Here is a 17,412-nt window from a genome sequence, read left to right as displayed (position 1 = left end):
CAAGTTGGTTTCCCTCCGCCACAGGGCCTGGCAGAGCAGTGTGTGACCTGGTGTGGACAATGAAAAAGCCGAATTCTCGGGCCTGAATCAAATATGCCAATTGGGTTAATAATCTGAATAAATTTTCATTGGATACTTCTTTTAGATAAGAATTTTCAATTCTCTTGACCACACCAACAACGTAAGCCGAATCTGAAACTATGTTAATTGGTTCACCACTGAAAATTTTGAAAGCCCGCACAACTGCTGAAAGTTCCACAATCTGAGGGGAACCTTGCACTCTGTGTATATCTTGTTGCCAATTGCCATTTTGTTGCCAAACGATCACAGCATTGCCGGTTCTCCCTGAGCCATCAGTAAAAATGGTTTTTGCATTTTTTATCGGTAAATTTGACTGAACAATTTTTAATTTGAGTGGAATTTGCATTAACCTCTGAATAAACGGGCACGCCGGGAGGTGCAGCCGAATCTCTCCCGGGTAGCCCCCAATGGCTATCTGAAAATCGGTGGAGGTTTGCAGCAGTTGATCTAGATGTTCAGAAGTCAGGGGAAGGTAGATGAAATCTGGTTCTTCTCCACTGAGTTCCAAACACCTAGTGCGGCCTTTGAAGATGATCTTGCCAATCATTTCAGAAAGAGTGGTGATTGTCTTGCCGAATTGATGAGGGAGGAATATCCACTCCCATAAACAGAAGCCCTTATTATTATCTGTGAATTGACCTAGCAGGGCTAGGGGTTGTCTTTGCTCTCTGATAATTACCAAGGAGGATGGCAGCCCCTCCAACCTCCTGCATGATTGCCTCTCTGAAATTTTTCTTTCGACAATGGATAGGGTCTTTTTTGCTTCGGATGTTAAAGAGCGGGGAGAAGATAGGTCAGCGTCTCCTCTGAGCAGCTCAAAAAGTGGGTGCAGATCACTAGTTGTGATCCCCAGCAGAGGCCTGACCCAATTGATGGCTCCTAGCAGCTTTTGGAGGTCATTTAAAGTTCGGACTCGGCTATCAATTTCGATTGACTGTGGTTTAATTGTTTTCTCAGTAATTTTGAGTCCGAGATACCTCCAGGGTGCTTCCTTTTGGACTTTTTCAGGGGATATTTCCAATCCTCTGTCTTTTAGCGCCAGGATAGTAGAATTTAGGGTTTTCTCAACTGCCAATTGAGTCCTCGCACAGATCAATACATCATCCATATAATGGAAGATGATTGACTGCGGAAATTTCTGCCGAATTGGCCTCAACACCTCTGCCACAAACATTTGGCAGAGTGTTGGGGAATTTTTCATCCCCTGAGGAAGCACTCGCCACTGATACCTGCGGTGGGGTTCGCAAGCATTGACTGCTGGGACTGAGAAAGCGAATTTGACCGAATCAGCCGGATCCAAGAATATGTGAAAGAAACAGTCCTTTATATCAATGACCACTAGGGGCCATTCAGCAGGGAGCATAGATGGTGACGGCATTCCCTGCTGGAGGGCTCCCATTGGTTCGAGGACTTCATTTACTTTGCGCAGGTCCTGGAGAAATCTCCAGGAACCTGAGGATTTTTGAATGACGAACACTGGAGTGTTCCAGGGACTGGTGGAAGACTCCAGGTGTCCTTTAGCCAATTCTTGATTCACAAGGTCATTTAAAATTTGCAGCTTTTTTGTAGGTAGGGGCCACTGATCAACCCAGACTGGTGTTTCTGTTTTCCAGCTCAGTCTGGGGAGCTGCAACACTTCAGTGACCCCACCTAAAAATTTTGATCATGGAATGGGGAGCTTAAGGTGAGCTCCCACTGTTCCATGACGTCCCGTCCCCATAAAGTAATTGGAATGTTCAATATATATGGTTGGAGTGTAGCTGGCCTACCTTCTGGCCCGTAGATGGTAAGTGCCTCCCTGCTCCTGACCGGTTGTTGGCTTCCTCCCACTCCACTGACCCGCACGGACGCCGCCTGGGCAGGCCACTCGTGCGGCCAATCGCTGGAGGCTAGGATGGTGACGTCAGCTCCCGTGTCCAAGAGGCCCTTCACCTTGATCTGCTGTGGTTGTCTCGGCTGTGGGTAATAAATGAGACATGTGAGCAGAGGGCGAGAGGATTGGACTGTAGTGGTCCAGAGAACCTCTTTCTGGTCTTCTTCCCTCTGCTCTTCGTCCGGTGATCGGACACACAGCAGATCTTCGGTGGCGACCATCTTGGCCACTGGGGAGCGCACCTCCAGCTGGACGGGAGGAAGATGAACAGTTAGATTAATCGCGATGTTATTATCATTCAATCCAGTCAGGAGAGTAGGCACTATGCTGATTCCCTTATCCATTGCCGAAAGATGTGTTATGATTAAATAGGTCAAATCAGGGTCTACATGGGCGGATGGTACAACCTTTAAAAGATGTTCAGAGGATGTTATCTGTACAGTGGAACTGCCAGTATGTAGAATCGTCCACTGAAACAAGGCATTTTGACCCGGAACTGATCTTATTGTCGGAGGTCCGGCTGGGAAGCCGTGCGCAGAGCAGAGCGCAGTTGGGGGGTCACTTGTGTCATCGCACTCCCCCGGGCGCTCTGCTCCTCGTTTCCCGACTGTTCCGTGTCAAAATGCCTAATGTCTGGGAGGGAGGAAAAGGTGACCCGTCGCTTTAGGTTCCGTGAACGAGGAGGAGGGAGAGGTTCGCCGTTAATGTCTGTGAGGGAGCGGCAGCTGGCTGTCCAGTGCCGCCCCTTTCCACACCTTTTGCACACTGTTTTAGGTAGATTTGGTGTGGACGCAGACAGGCGAGGGCAATGCTTTTTGAAATGCCCCTTCTCCCCACACTCAAAGCAGTGATTTGGCCCTGTAAAGGCGGCAGCCAGCAGGCGTGCTTTATGGGATTGGGAACCAATGTTTTTACACGCCTCTATCATCTCCAGAAGAGTGGGATTTTTGAGCATTTTTAGAGCTCTTTGGCAGTCCTCGTTGGCCTTTTCGATCACCAATTTACTAAACAAAATTTCTTGGCACTCTTTTTGTGGGACTTGCCTGGCAATAGCCTCTTTAAGCCTGGTTATAAATTCAGTAAAAGGTTCTTTTATGCCCTGGTTAATCATGGTGAAGGAGGGGGTCGGCACATATGCGTCGGCCACCTTCTTCAGGGCTTCTAATGCCAATTCTTTACTGATCTCTAACAATTTAGGGTCTAATTTTATCTGATCCCCTCTTCGCGTGTACCCACCTTCCCCATAAAGCATGTCTACTGCCTGCCTGGGGGGAAGACCTCTCCTGTCCATCTTGTCGTTCACGAAACCTATAATTCTTTTCCTCCACTCCGCTTCGAACACGGAGGCCTGCACGGTGGTCAGCAGGCCCCCCATGATCGCCCGTATATCAAAGGGTATTAGGGTGTACGCAAGAAAGAATGATTCCATTAGTCCGATAGTGAATGGGGCGCCCAACCCATACTCGACAATGGCCTTCTTTATATCCTTTAACATCGGATATGAGATGGGGCGCCATTCAGGGGGTTTCCCCTCCTCATAGTAGACCGGGAAGGCCTTTAAAAATTCAATGTCCTGGGCACTCGCCGCGTCCTCCCGGAAGGTTTTCCAAATGTCCGGAGCGGTGGATGGCTCCTCCGGGAGGTGCGGTGCCCAGTGGCAGTCAGAGTGCGGATGGTGACAGGCGGGGTAGGCCTCGGTGGCTTGGGCCTTATGGGCGCAGCCATCTTTGCGGATGTGGGATGTGGCCTTCGCCCTGGCCCCGCCCACTGAACCCCGTGGCTTCCGGGAGGGAGATGGCTCGGGGGAGGAGTCAGGGGTGGCGGAAGCGGACGCAGAAGAGGACCGGTCCGAGGAGGGGCTCCGCGCGCGGGAGTATGGGGGCGGAGGCGGAGCAGTGGGTGTTACTCTAGAGTCCCGCCTCCGCCTCTCACGCTTAGAACTTTCCCGCGCTACCAGGGGCCCCGCCTCCTCGTCGCTGTTGCATCGCCGCGATTCCCTCCTTCGCGCCCTCCCGCCATTTTGATGTTCTTCATCTGACTCCTGCCCGCCATTTTGTGTGCGTTGGTGTCTCTTCCTTCTCCCTCCCTTCTTCCCGGGTTCTTTAGTGTCCTGATCGGTGTTATGAGTGTCCGTGTCTGTGCAAAAAGTGTCTCTGTCCGTGTTCTCCTGGCTTTTTTGCGTGGTCTTGGAGGAGTCGGCTTCTTGGATGTTACTGCCGCTCTTCTTGCTCATCATTTGGTGCTGTAGCACCATCAGAACAAGCCTCCAGGCTATTTGCGCCTTTTTTGCGAGCCGGTCACCTCTCTCGCCCTCTCGCCACAGCTGGAAGCCTATATTCTGCCACTCATCAAAAGTGGTGTCATCATTAACATGATGGTGGTGGCTATCCAGCCATTTGGCGAGGGCTTTTGCTGACTTTTTATCTAGAGGGTGACCGTGCTCGATGATGAAATCTTTAAGGCGTCTATAAACGAACTTCTGGGAGGTGGAGAGTGCGAGTCCCATGCTGTTAATCGGTCTCTCAGCACTCTCAGGTGTTAATTCCTCCCTTCAGTTCTTTGTTACAGGGGTGGGTGGTGGGTGAGGAGTTAGGATGTCCCCCGTGGCTCACCTTCCGTTGGTGCGCGACTCGTCGGACTCCGCAGGGTCCTCAGCCGTCCGCTTCACAGGGGAGAGCTGGCGGTGCGATCTTCTCTCCTGAAGATGTCGCCGAGCCCAAGTGCAGGCACAGGAGTTCTCTTAATATAAGAGACCTCGACCGTGCCCCACGTTGGGCGCCACTTGCCACAGCTCGTGGGTTGGGAAAAGGAAAGGGCACTGCAATGAAGGACTCGGGCACAGTCGAGGTCGGTGAAGCAATGCCAATTTATTGAGGGAAAGCTCGGGCTTATATAGGGTAACTTGGGGGTTGGACTCAGGCGAGGGGAGGAGAGAAGGATTGACAGGTAAGAAGCAACTGGGATTGGTCGGTATAATGAGGTAGGGTGGAGACTTTGGGTAACCGGGGGAAAGGGCCAATGGGAGCTACCTCTGCACTGCGGCAAACTGCAACCAATCACAGGCAGAGGAGCGGGAAAGCAGGGGAGTAAACAACTTTAGGCGGGAAAACTCTGAGGGGAGGAGGGAGACAACATGGAGGATTTGAATTTAAAACAACAACTGGGGGTACAAACACACAGATAACTACATAACAATAAACTGGGGGAAACTGCAGCTAACTGGGGATAACACAAGAAAGTAGTCCAGTCCAGGGGCAGCCTCTGAGGGCTGCAAATGTCCATTTCTGAGTAGCCTTTTCAGGCCAAAGCGTCCATCCGGGGGTAAACAGTCTTTTAAGATTCATAGACTCTCCTCCACGCCTGGAACCGTTCCCATTCCTCTCGAAGTTGGTGGTTTTCATCCCCAACAGAGCTTCACCCAAATATAGAGAAAGGGGGAAGGACATGACCAAATATGGGGATTCTGCACTGCAGCAGAATCCAATCAATAGGAAAATAGTAGATAAACTTGAGGGGAAAAGCATTATAAAATTGAATAAAAACATGGGGGTGCAACAGATTTAAACATGCATTAACACTGGCTATCAACTCTTTCAGCGAAAACAGTCTCCTCCATTCGAGGAACCCTTCCTTCTTCATCTTGGATACTTCCAACATCTAAACACCTGCAGCAGCAGAAGAGATGTGGACCCCAAATACTCATCTCCCAAGTGCCAGCAATGGGGGAAACCAAGCATCCAGGGCCAACTGCCAGATACAAACACTTAGAGTATTTTGAGCAATTTTTTTGTATTCTGAACACATTATGCTTACAATAAATATGAACAAAGCCGTTCCTATCAATTTAACTTTACTGATTTCAGTGGCTTCATACATATGAATGATTTATTGTAGCTTTTATACATCTTGTAACATATTGCTCCCAAGTAAATTCAAGTGCTTAATATTCACCTGACAAATCTGTTAAATGAATTCAGTAACAATAAACTGTTGCATTAGGAATCATCTAAGAAGCAACAAAACAAACACTCCTCCCTCGCTATAGTCTGAATATCAGCCTGAGTAAGGTCTGAGTATTTTAATACCAATTAAACAGAGAAATTACATTGTAACATAATTTTTTAAAATACTACTTCTATCTGAATTGACCTTATAGAATGGACAACAAATAGCTGAACTTCTACTTCCATTCGCTGTAAGGTGGAGACAAGCCCTGCACATCCAAGCCTGATGGCCTGCTTTAGTTCACAGCTTTGAAAACTGACATTAAAAGATGGTGTGAGAGACAGAATAAATGGAGCAGTTTTATTAATCAAAGTTTTACCTCAGACTGCACCTTATTCTAGGAAGAGTATATCTTGTAAAATGTTTTGATGATTATGCTAATAACATTTTCTTAATGATATGTTCTCTTGGACTAGTACTTCACAACTTCCCTAGACCCTTATGCTTCCAGACCGACAGTCGTGACTCTGCAGCACATAACCTAAAATTATAGTAAGAACATGGTTTCTGTGGTCCCACTATGAAGAAGCCCTGAGAGCCACAAGCTGTGAAGTCTGTAGTTTTCTGTGGTAGGCAGTGCAGGACCTGTGGCAGTGTTTTCTGTCTTGAATCTGTGTATTGCAGAAGCATCAGGATGCACAGCAGCACACTGCACCCAGTCAGAGATTTTCTGAACACTGCTTTCAGTTTCCTAATGACTTCTGGGAAAGTAGTTCATCAAGATACTGTAGTCTTTGTGAAGCAACATTTTTTATTAAAATTCTCTTTCATCATGTTTCCCCAAATAGCTGTATTTGGCAGATCTTGACTTTCTCTCTGTCCTCCATCAGGATATTATTTTCAATCGCTTTTTGATGTGTAGATTGAAATCAGATTTTTTTTTTTTAAGTCTCTGGGTTAGCTTTTTAGTTATGCGTGGGCTCATAGGTACTCATGTGTATCATGGCTAAAGGCAATTTAAATTAAGTGATGCCATCACAAAGAGACACAATTTCAATGGCATAAGATCCTATCACTTTGCTATTGTGTTTAGCCTGAAAGAGGCAATGGCTGAGACAGGAGGTTATGAAGCTCTGTTACAGGTCCTGGGTAGATATAAAGGTGGAAGATGACACTTCAAAGAGATTTCAAGAAAGTGAGGGAATTTTTGAAGGATGTCCTGAACCAATTTATACCCAGGAGATGCTGGAAATATCATATTGCATTATAATTCTACAAACCAGATTGTGCCATGCATCATCACATCAAGTAATAGTCCCTGATGTCTTTGCCTCTAAATTGCTTTGTAATCATGGATTTTCAGAAGAAATTATCAGCATAAGTTCTAAGTAGCTCTTATAAATGCTTAAATTATTCTATTCTGTGACTGAGTGAAAACGATGTGACTGTGTATTGCCGTCAACACTCATGGAATAGTACTCTATGGGTTATGAAAGAATAGACAGGAGTTCTCTATGACATGGAATCAATGTACTTGCATCTTTCCAATGATACTGCGTTTCAAAGTGATTTCCAAATCTTTATCTTCCAGAGATGCAGCAACTTCATGGTTTCATGGCTGTTACTTCTCCTTCTGCAGCACATTACTCACATGACCTTCCAAATATAAATCAATAGAATTTGTTTGTTGCTAATTTAAAATTAAATGAGTACACATTGCAAATTAACCTAGGATGAAAAAGACTGATTAAAAAAAAAAAACAACAAATTTTCTCCATTAAAAATTAGGTCCTATTAAAAAAAAAAAAAAGTAATTACTTTTAAGCAAAGAAGATGTTCAAATAATTGATGGTATTGGAACACAGAGAAAACAACCTTAGAGTTAACTTTGTTTCTCTGCAGCCAATTTCCCATTAAGGATCTTTTTTCATTACCCAAACTTATTCTTTATACCTTTTTCTTGCAAGTTTTAACATTGGTGTCTTTCTGCCAATCTGTGACCTAGCACCAATTATTCCCCTACTCACACTGTTTCCATTTGAAACCACAATATTTGCTCAAAGCTTTACAAAATATATTAAGGCCTAGAACAGCTTCAGTAAGCACAACAGAGAAAAGGAAGTGGAAGATCTTTCAAAGTTTCACAATCAGTGAAAAATAGTATGTTATTCAGATTTTGGAAGTAATGCAGTATTCACATCTGTCTGTACTTTTTTCAGTTCTCAGTCAAAGCTTCAAGCCTTTCTTTTCCTGGAAAATTTGTAATAAGGATTTCAATCTACTTTATTGTTGTCAAGGTGTAGTAGGAAGCTATGATAAAATGTTCCAGTATTAAATACTCTGAAAGATGGCATGTTAATCCTTTCATTAGAGACCAGCCTGTCTAATCACTTGAACTCTTCTCTAAGATACTGTAAATTATTCCTTGTAGATTCTGTAGATCTCCTGTAGATCTATTATTCTAGTAGATATGACCCTGAGCAAGGACATGCTTTGTAAACTCACTCAGCTGTAGAAACACTGTGAGAGACATTTTACCTGACTGTGCTGTGTTTGACTGCCCTTGAGAGCAGATTCAGTGCTTGTCCAGTCAGCAAACCTGCAGGTACAGACGAAAGTCATTCCTAAAATATGTGGGGTTCTATCTGCCTTGGTGTTTTTACCATGTTCACAAACCATGTTCACCTTGCAGGCAGGTGCTGGGAGAGTGTCCAAAAGGCTGCTCACAAAGCTGTGGGTCCTTATGAATAATATTGACAGAATAATTTTGTTTTCTTCCTCCTTGCATCTTGCAAGGTTACACATTAGTGTTAATGCTTTTCTCTGCTGCCTCCCCTCATTACCCTCTGCTACTTTACTTTTTCTGGCAAGCATAGAAGTGTGTGTAGAAGGCAGATTCATAGGGTCTTTTTATTTCTAGAGACAAGAGTTATTTCAGAGAATAAAGTAACTGTTTATGGGGTTACAGACCCCATATTTATACCCAAAATGTACTTCATATTGATGCTTAATGCTTGCCCCAGCTTTCTCAGTGATGAGGGAGGCACTTCAAGCTACTACATTCCTTCCTTCCTTACAAAAAAAACTCAAGACAACTTTTATGATCCGGTCATTAAAATCATTAGAAACACCTCTGCCTAAATTAAGGTACAAATGAGACCAAATACCAAAGGTAATATTATGGGTTTTATTTTATGGTAAATGTGAGACAGAGAGAGAGAGAAAGAAAGATTTAGGGAAAAGGGGGCTGGGGAGGTAGAAGAAAGAAAGTGACAGAGAGAAATTAATATAGAAAAAGTATCACCACTCCGTGTAACCTGGCAGCGTCTCGTTGGTCTGGTTCTTCTGGTCTTCCTAATGGTGAGAGTTTCCCAAAAAACATAGAGTCCAATGGATTAATATACGTTCAGAAGATGCCTGGCACCTCCCCTTGGGAGGGGGAAAATTTGCAGTCTTTTGTAACAGGTTTGTTGCCTCACTTGGATCACGTGCAGTCCTTCAGTGGCAGAAGGCCTCAGGAATGAGTGGGGGGGGGGAGGCGCTTTGCGGGTCTTTGGTGGCTTATGGCCCTTTTTCAGCTGCATCTCACATGAATATCCTGTGTGTACTTGGTCTTCCCAGAGAAGGGGGAGTGGTTTGCTCCTTCAGTTTGGTGTGGAGAGATTTCACCATCACATCCCCAAAACTCTTCTCCCCCTCCCCGAGCCCACCTAGGGCTAATTTTTAGCACAGATACATTCTTCTTTCCTGAGCCTTGTTTACTTCTCCTCAGACTTGAGATGATTAGCAATAATAACTGTGTCAAACTGTGTAAAGAAGTAACTGCTTGTACACATATCACCTGTCAAACAAAGATCACCGCAAGTTATGGAGCAGGTGCCATCTGCAACAGCCAATGACCACTGAAGACTCTGATTATGACCTCAAACTTGGACTGTGAGTTAAGCCACCACAGCAAGAAAATTGAGATAAGATAAAAGGTGGTACTATTGCACAGGTGTTATCTCAGAACTAGGGGGAAGTTAAAATAGTTTGGAGAGAAGAGTGTATCGTTGATAATCATGGAATCATAGAATCAGCCGGGTTGGAAAGGACCTCCGAGATCATCAAGTCCAACCCTTGGTCCACTACCACCATGGTTATTAGACCATGGCACTAAGTGCCACATCCAGTCTCGTCTTAAAATCTTCCAAGGGCGGAGAATCCACCACTTCCCTGGGCAGCCCATTCCAATGCCTGATTACCTTCTCTGTAAAGAATTTCTTCCTAATATCCAACCTGAATCTCCCCTGGCAGAGCTTAAGACCATACCCTCTTACCTTACTGATAGTTACCTGGAAGAAGAGACCAACCCCCACCTGGCTACAACCTCCTTTCACGTAGTTGTGGAGAGTGATGAGGTCTCTCCTGAGCCTTGTCTTTTCCAGGCTGAACAACTCCAGCTCCCTCAGCCTCTCCTCATAGGACCTGTGCTTGAGTCTCTTCACCAGCCTTGTTGCTCTTCTCTGGACCTGCTCCAGCACCTCAATGTTGTTCCTGAACTGAGGGGCCCAGACCTGGACACAGTACTCCAGGTGTGGCCTCATCAGTGCTGAGTACAGGGGAAGAATCACTTCCCTGGTCCTACTGGCCACACCGTTATGGACACAAAGAATGTAGAATGAATGGATCACAAGGAAAGCCAACTCAGCAATTGTGCAGAAATCAGCTCTGTCTGGGTAAAAGGTCATTCCAGCAGGGAGAGGTGCGTTTCATAATTTATCCACCCGGTGGATAAAGAGTTGGCTGGATGGTTGCACTCAAAGTGTTGTGGTCAATTGCTCAATATCCAAGTGGAAAGCAGTGACAAATGGCATTCCTCAAGGGTTGGTATTGGGACCAGCACTTATTAACACTTTTGTCAGAAACATGGACGATGGGATTATGTGCACCCTCAGTGAGTTTGCTGACAACGCCAAGCTCTTGATGGGGTCAACACACTGGAGGGAAGGAATGGCATCCAGAGGAGCCTTGATATACTGGAGACATGGGCCTGTGCAAGTTCAAGAAAGCCAAGTGCAAGATCCTGCACTTGGATTGGGGCGTCCCAAGCATATAGAGGCTGGGTAGAAAATAGTTTGAGGCTAACCATGGGAAGAAAGGCTTGGGAGAGTTTGGGGACCAAAAGCTCAACAAGACTCAGCAATGTGTGTGTGCAGCTCAGAAGGCCAACCCCATCCTGGACTGCCTCAAAAGAGGCAGTGACCCTCCCTGGAGTACTGCATCCAGCTCTGGGGTCCCCAACACAAGAAAGTGTGGACCTGTTGGATTGAGTCCAGAGGAGAGCCACTAAGTTGATCACAAGCTGGAGCACCTCTCCTGTGAAGACAGGCTGAGAGAGTTGGAGCTGCTCAGCCTGGAGAAGAGAAGGCTTCATGGAGACCTTACAGCAGCCTTCAAAAAGGGCCTACAAAAAGGGCCCACAAAAAGTCTGGAGAAGGTCTTGTAGTAATAGGACAAGGGGTAATGGCCGTAAGATGAAGAAGAGTAGGTTTAGATTAGAAATTAGGAAGAAATCCTTTCCTGTGAGGGTGGTGAGGCACTGAAACAGGTTTCCCAGAAAAGTTGTGAATGCCCCATCCCTGGAGGTGTTCAAGACCGGGCTGGATGTGGCTCTGAGTAATCTGGTGTAGTGGAAGGTTCCCTGCCCATGGCAGAGGGGTTGGAGCTAGCTGATCTTTAAGGTCCCTTCCAACCATAATCATTCCACAATTCTATATTAGCATGTAATGAACTCTGCAAATTACAAGAGATGTGCTTTATTTACAAATAGGTATTCTGGTCTCTGAATGCCATATTGCTTCATTTGAAAGTGTAGTGTGAATTATGGTTAGGTGTGTATAAGTAATCCATTCCATTAATAATAAGATCTTCTGAAGTACTCAAAAGTACCAGAGATGTATTTGAAATACACAACAGCTTTTTAAGGAAAGTAGCAGTGAATTATATAGAAAGAAAACATACTTCTTTAAAATCATATCATACAGACTTACACAGACATTTTGAAACTGGTTATTAAATTGAAGAGAAACTTAATAGTGAAAGGCATATAATGAGTTGCTATTGTTGTTCTGCCAGCTTTCTCTTAAATAATAAAACCACCATTACATAATCTTTATCTCTTTTGTCCTGGGTAATTGGTAACTATTGCTTTCATGTTTAAATTAAAACTTAAAGAAGTAGTGAGAAAAAAACCAAACACCCCTGCCCCCCCCCCAGCAACTGAAAGCCCTGTTTTCATTTTCGTTCTTTAAAACAGTAAGACTAACTGCCGAGACCTGTTTTAAAGATTAAAAGTGCTGAGTGGTGTGGACTGAGCTCATGCTTTCATCTGGGGAAAAAAAAGGATATGTTCTTCCAGGCTTTTCACTCTTTTTCACCTTTTGTGCATGATTGATGTTATCTCCAAATAAAATATGTAGTCTTGCTGAAAGATGCTAAATTAATGGCAATAAACCAGAAACTGATCAAAACACATTTGAATCATATCATTCTCATTCCTTCTTTCCTATTTTTTTTTCGTTTCCTTGCAAAGTATTTTTGTGAGAAGAGTTATTGATATCCTGTACAGGATATATCAAAGATAATTAAATATTTTTTTGTTTTCTAGAAAAAACTTTAAATGACCACTTTTTTTTCATACCTAGTTCCCTTTGGAAGTAGAAATAAAATTTCTATGTGTGCTACAAGTGCTGTCATACCGTGTTTATTTAGCAGTGCTGTGCTGAGGGGAAGGAACTGTTTGAATGGCAAGCAGCTGCATGGGCTTTACCACCTCTGTGTCATAAAAAAGTTTTCAAAAGTACTGCAAACTCACTATCGACTGCCAAACAGGACTTGAGCTATTCCCTGTGAGGGAAAGAAATCACCTATAAATTCTACAGAAGTGCAAACCATTTCCCACTCAACCAGTTAATTTGAATTTGACCTTACCTGAAAACTAGCTTTCTTGGAAACTGTGTAACTGAATGCATTTTTGATATTTTATTGAGTTTATTAAGTCACTTTTATTAATATAAAAAGGCATATTCCTAGGCCAATGTAACTAGAATAAGGTCATTAGGAAATCCTCCTGAATACTCTCCCAGCATCCAAAAATGTCATGCCTGAAAAATACATGAAGAAGAAATTGCATTTATGTGTTGAACTCTAAACTACTAGTTTCTTTTGAACTCGGTTTTGTATTTGGGTTTGTGTGGCAAGGTTTTGGTAGTTGGGAAGGGGCCACAGACGTGCCAGGAGCTTTCCCTATGTCCAACAGAACCAATACCAGACAGCTCCCAAACGGACCTGCCACTGGCCAAGGCTAGTGAATTAGAGAGGGTGGGAGTGCCTCTGGGTTCACAGATTTAAGAAGGGGGAAAAACTGCAGCCAAAGAGAGGAGTGAGAGTATGTGGGAGAAACAGCTCTGCAGACACCCAGATCAGGGAAGGAGGAGGGTGGATGCCCAAAAGGGGCTGTGGGACGTCTACACTGGAGCAAACTTCTGGCAGGACTGGTGACCCCTTGGAAGGTACCCACACTGGAGCAGTTCATGAAGAACTGTAGCTCATGGGAAGGATTCACAGTGGAGAAGTTAATGGAGGACTGTGTTCCATGGGAGGAAGCTAATGCTGGAGCAGGGGAAGAGCATGAGGAATCAGTCGTCCCCCAGAGATGGAAGCAGCAGAACAGACGAGTGACAAACTGACCACAACTCCCATTGTCTGCCCCACTGTGCCACTGGGGGGAAGGCGACAGAGAAAACTGAGAATGAAATGGAACCCAGGAAGAAGGAAAGGGTAGAAAGGTGTTCTAAGATTTAGTTTCATTTCTCATTATCCTGCTCTGAATTAATTTGAAATAATTTAAACTGTTTTCCCCAAGTTGAGTCTGTTTTGCCCTTGACAAAGCCAGTGTTGATGAGACAGCAATGTTTTGGAACTTGCTGAACAGTGTTCATACAACATCAAGGACTTTTCTGTTTCTCATGCTGCTCTTCCTCCCACCAAAGGAAAGTAGACTTGGGTAGCACAAGAGGGTGGGAGGGGACACAGTCAGGACTGACCCCAGCCAACCAAAGGGATATCCCATACCATATGCTCAGCAGTAAAAGCTGGGCTACAGTTTTCCCATAGTTACAATTGCTCAGGAAGTAACTAGACATGAGTTTGCTGGTGGTGAACTACTGCATTTGCATTAGTTGCTTTTTTTTATTCTTTTTTTTTTTTTAATATTTCTTCTTTTTCTTCTTTCTCTTTGACTTATTAATTTTTTTTATCTTCTCCATCCTGGTGTGTGGCAGTGAGTGAGGGCTTAGCTCATATCTCAATTAATCCATAGCAGTGCATCACCTAATTTTATTTCCGTCAACTTTAATCTGTCATTTTATTGAACTTCATCATCACTAAGTCTAAATATAATCTGTCTAAACCTGATCCAAGAATGCCATACTGTGTACTGAGAGTTTAACTATTAATTACCATTTATGTTTCTTTGCAATTAATTAGTTTCTTAGAGACTTTCTAACTATTCTTAGAGACCTGATTTTTATCTTAACTTTTCTTCCAGTAGAAAAAAAATAAATTCAGATGTCCTTCTTTAGGTCAAACTTACTTTTATGTCATTATTGATAAATGAGAGCCTGCTACAGAGACAAAAGCACTCAGTGCACATAATGAAGGTCTGTGGTAACATTGAAGCACCGTCTTGAACATTTTGACCGATTCTGTACCTGAAAACACAAAAACTTCTGGTTATGAAGTAACGTATTAAAAGAAGCTTTGATTAGTTTGCTTTTCTTTAGTATTAGAACAGTTTTGATTCCAGAGTTTTGCTTAAAAGATATAGACTCTTCAATCCTAGTCTCAAGCCCAATTAAACGAGCATAAATGTCTCTAACTTTTTACCCTGGTGAAAAAAAATCAACAAAGCATCACCATTTAAAAAAAAAGAGATTTTGAAAACTCTCACAAAGGACAGATTTTACCTGTGAATTCATCTGGAGACAATAGAAACATTTACAAAGAATCAGGGACTGTGGGAAAAAATGCAGGAAATAATTTATTTGTTCTCTTTTTTCAAGACAGGAGTGGACTTGAAAATGACATAATTCACTGGCTTTCATGGAACGATGCTAACTGATATATACCAAGAAACTGGCCTCTTTGTGTTTAAAATTTCAGTATTGAACAAATTGATTTAAAATATTAGGGAATAGTTTGAAATAAAATATGGCTGTGACTTCACAATTTAATTAAAGATTTGATAACCATCCCACTGTAACTACCAGATAGTTGTAAAACTGAATATAGAGAACAATTAGAAAAATTATTTGGGAAACTAGATTAAATATATAAGGGACAGATCCTCAGCCTGTGTAAATTTTCACCGTTTTTAATGAGTCTATGTTACATTATACCTGCTGATAATTTAACCCTAAGAATTTATCAGTTCATGAATTCAAAAGAAAACCTTGACTGCCACAAGTAGTCATGTATTATAGCTCTAGAATTTTAACAGAATTTGAATGATTTTTGAAATCAGAGTATGTATTTATCATATGAACACAGATAAAAATTTAAAAATCTTAAAAGAGTGACAAGAAGATTCATTACAGGAATAGGTCCATGGCATTCTGAAGTTTATGTTATACCATGGGACAAAATGAAGAACTCAAAGATGAGCATGTCTTATTTTAACTGGTTAACTAGAGCAAATTAGGCCTCCATCTAGTTTGGTGTTTAAGTTTTTATCTATCCAGAATGTAAATAAACTCATTGACTCCTAAATTAAAGTTTGCACATTAATTTATAAGTAGTAGTAGTTATTATTATTATTATTATTATTATTATTGTTTTTGTTATTACTTCCTTGCTGAATCAAGATTTGGTTAGCAGTTAACTCAGTGTTCAATGCATTTAAATTTTGAGTCTTTTGATGAGAAAGCAATGAAAGGATGGTCACAGAAGGATTCTTCAGAAATAAGAATATTAAACCAACCATATCCTTATTCCTAAATAATACCTTGAAAAGGACAACAGTATTAGCTGTAACTGGGAACAACATACTGACAGGAATATAGTTTCTTTTAGCCTCCATTTAGGACACAGAGCTATTACAAAACTATTCTATTCTCCAACACAGTTCAGAGCCAATGTAATTTCTTTTTCTGTAACTTTTGGCATATAATTTAAGAAACATAAATTTGTCATTTAGTGATTTCATCATCCAGTTAATCCAGATGATACATTAAAAGTAATTAGGGGAGATAATGGAGAGTTTCAATTTCACTACAGTCAGTTGAAAAAGTATTAAATTCAATCAAAATTCCATTTATGAAGTAGTCTTTGACATTAACTTTCAAAATTGTCCCTGGAATGTACTGGACACTAGTTAAGTGATTCTGAAATACCTCTAAGGTAAAAGAGACAAGGTTAGAAAAGTGACCATGAAGTCAAGTCACTCAAATCCATTTTTTACCAGTCACCTCACTGCCTACAAATCATTTGAGTTCTTTAATTCTTTCCACTAGCTTTATAATTTCTTTGGATTTATTAAACTTTCTTTGACAGGAAATGTCCCTTACTATGTGTGAATTTTGGGATTACAATATTGCCTAGAATCCTTTAAAATGTATTTCTTACACATATACCTAATTGTTAAGTACCTGAACACTAAAAAAATAGGGATTTTTAAAATAAGATGGCCTGATAGTTCTGTGAAATTATTTTCTACCAGTAAATTTCAAATTCAGATTTAAACAATCACAGATTTCCTGGATTTTGTGCTGTGATTAGGAAATTCTCAACATTTAGTAGCTGAATTCTGTTTTAATTGCTATAGAATACAACCTGTCCATTTAACTAAAATTGGTAGACCTGGTCTTCAATCAGATTTTTATTAGAGTTACAACACCTCAGCTGGGTCAATAAATATGTGTTTCACATTGATCAGTTGAGAAAATAAACAAGAATGGCACTGAACAAAACACAAAAGAAATTGAGACAAAACTAATGAAGACGCATGTGTTCAGTTCCTGACAAAATCTAGGGAAAAACTACGTGCAGAATATTTGTGTGGATTTGACAGTTCATGTTTAAAACAAAGGGTATAAACAGGAAAAAAAAAAAAAAAGAAACAAAACCCCTTCAAACAAACAAAAAATTCCAAACAAACAACAACAAAACAAAAGCCCCAAGTTAAAAAAAGTAATAATACCCCCCTAAACCAAAATAAACTGCAAATTCTGAAATAGTAGATAGAGTCTTCATGATGTATGAGAGCACAAACCCCCCTGACATTATGCCTATGACATTATTACCTTTCTTAGAAGGACACAGAATGATTGAGTGAGGCATTACTTACCCATCCTCCTAAGTGCTCATCAAGATGACCTTTTAACATTGTCTTTTTTATCTAGTTTGACTTGCACAAAATGTTTTTTCTGTTTGAGGCTGTATATTATTCTTTAGATTTTTCAAAAGCTATTCAG

The sequence above is a fragment of the Chiroxiphia lanceolata genome, chromosome 2 (genome assembly GCF_009829145.1).
Source record: "Chiroxiphia lanceolata isolate bChiLan1 chromosome 2, bChiLan1.pri, whole genome shotgun sequence".
Taxonomy (NCBI): Eukaryota; Metazoa; Chordata; class Aves; order Passeriformes; family Pipridae; genus Chiroxiphia; species Chiroxiphia lanceolata.
This window is presented reverse-complemented; position numbering follows the sequence as displayed.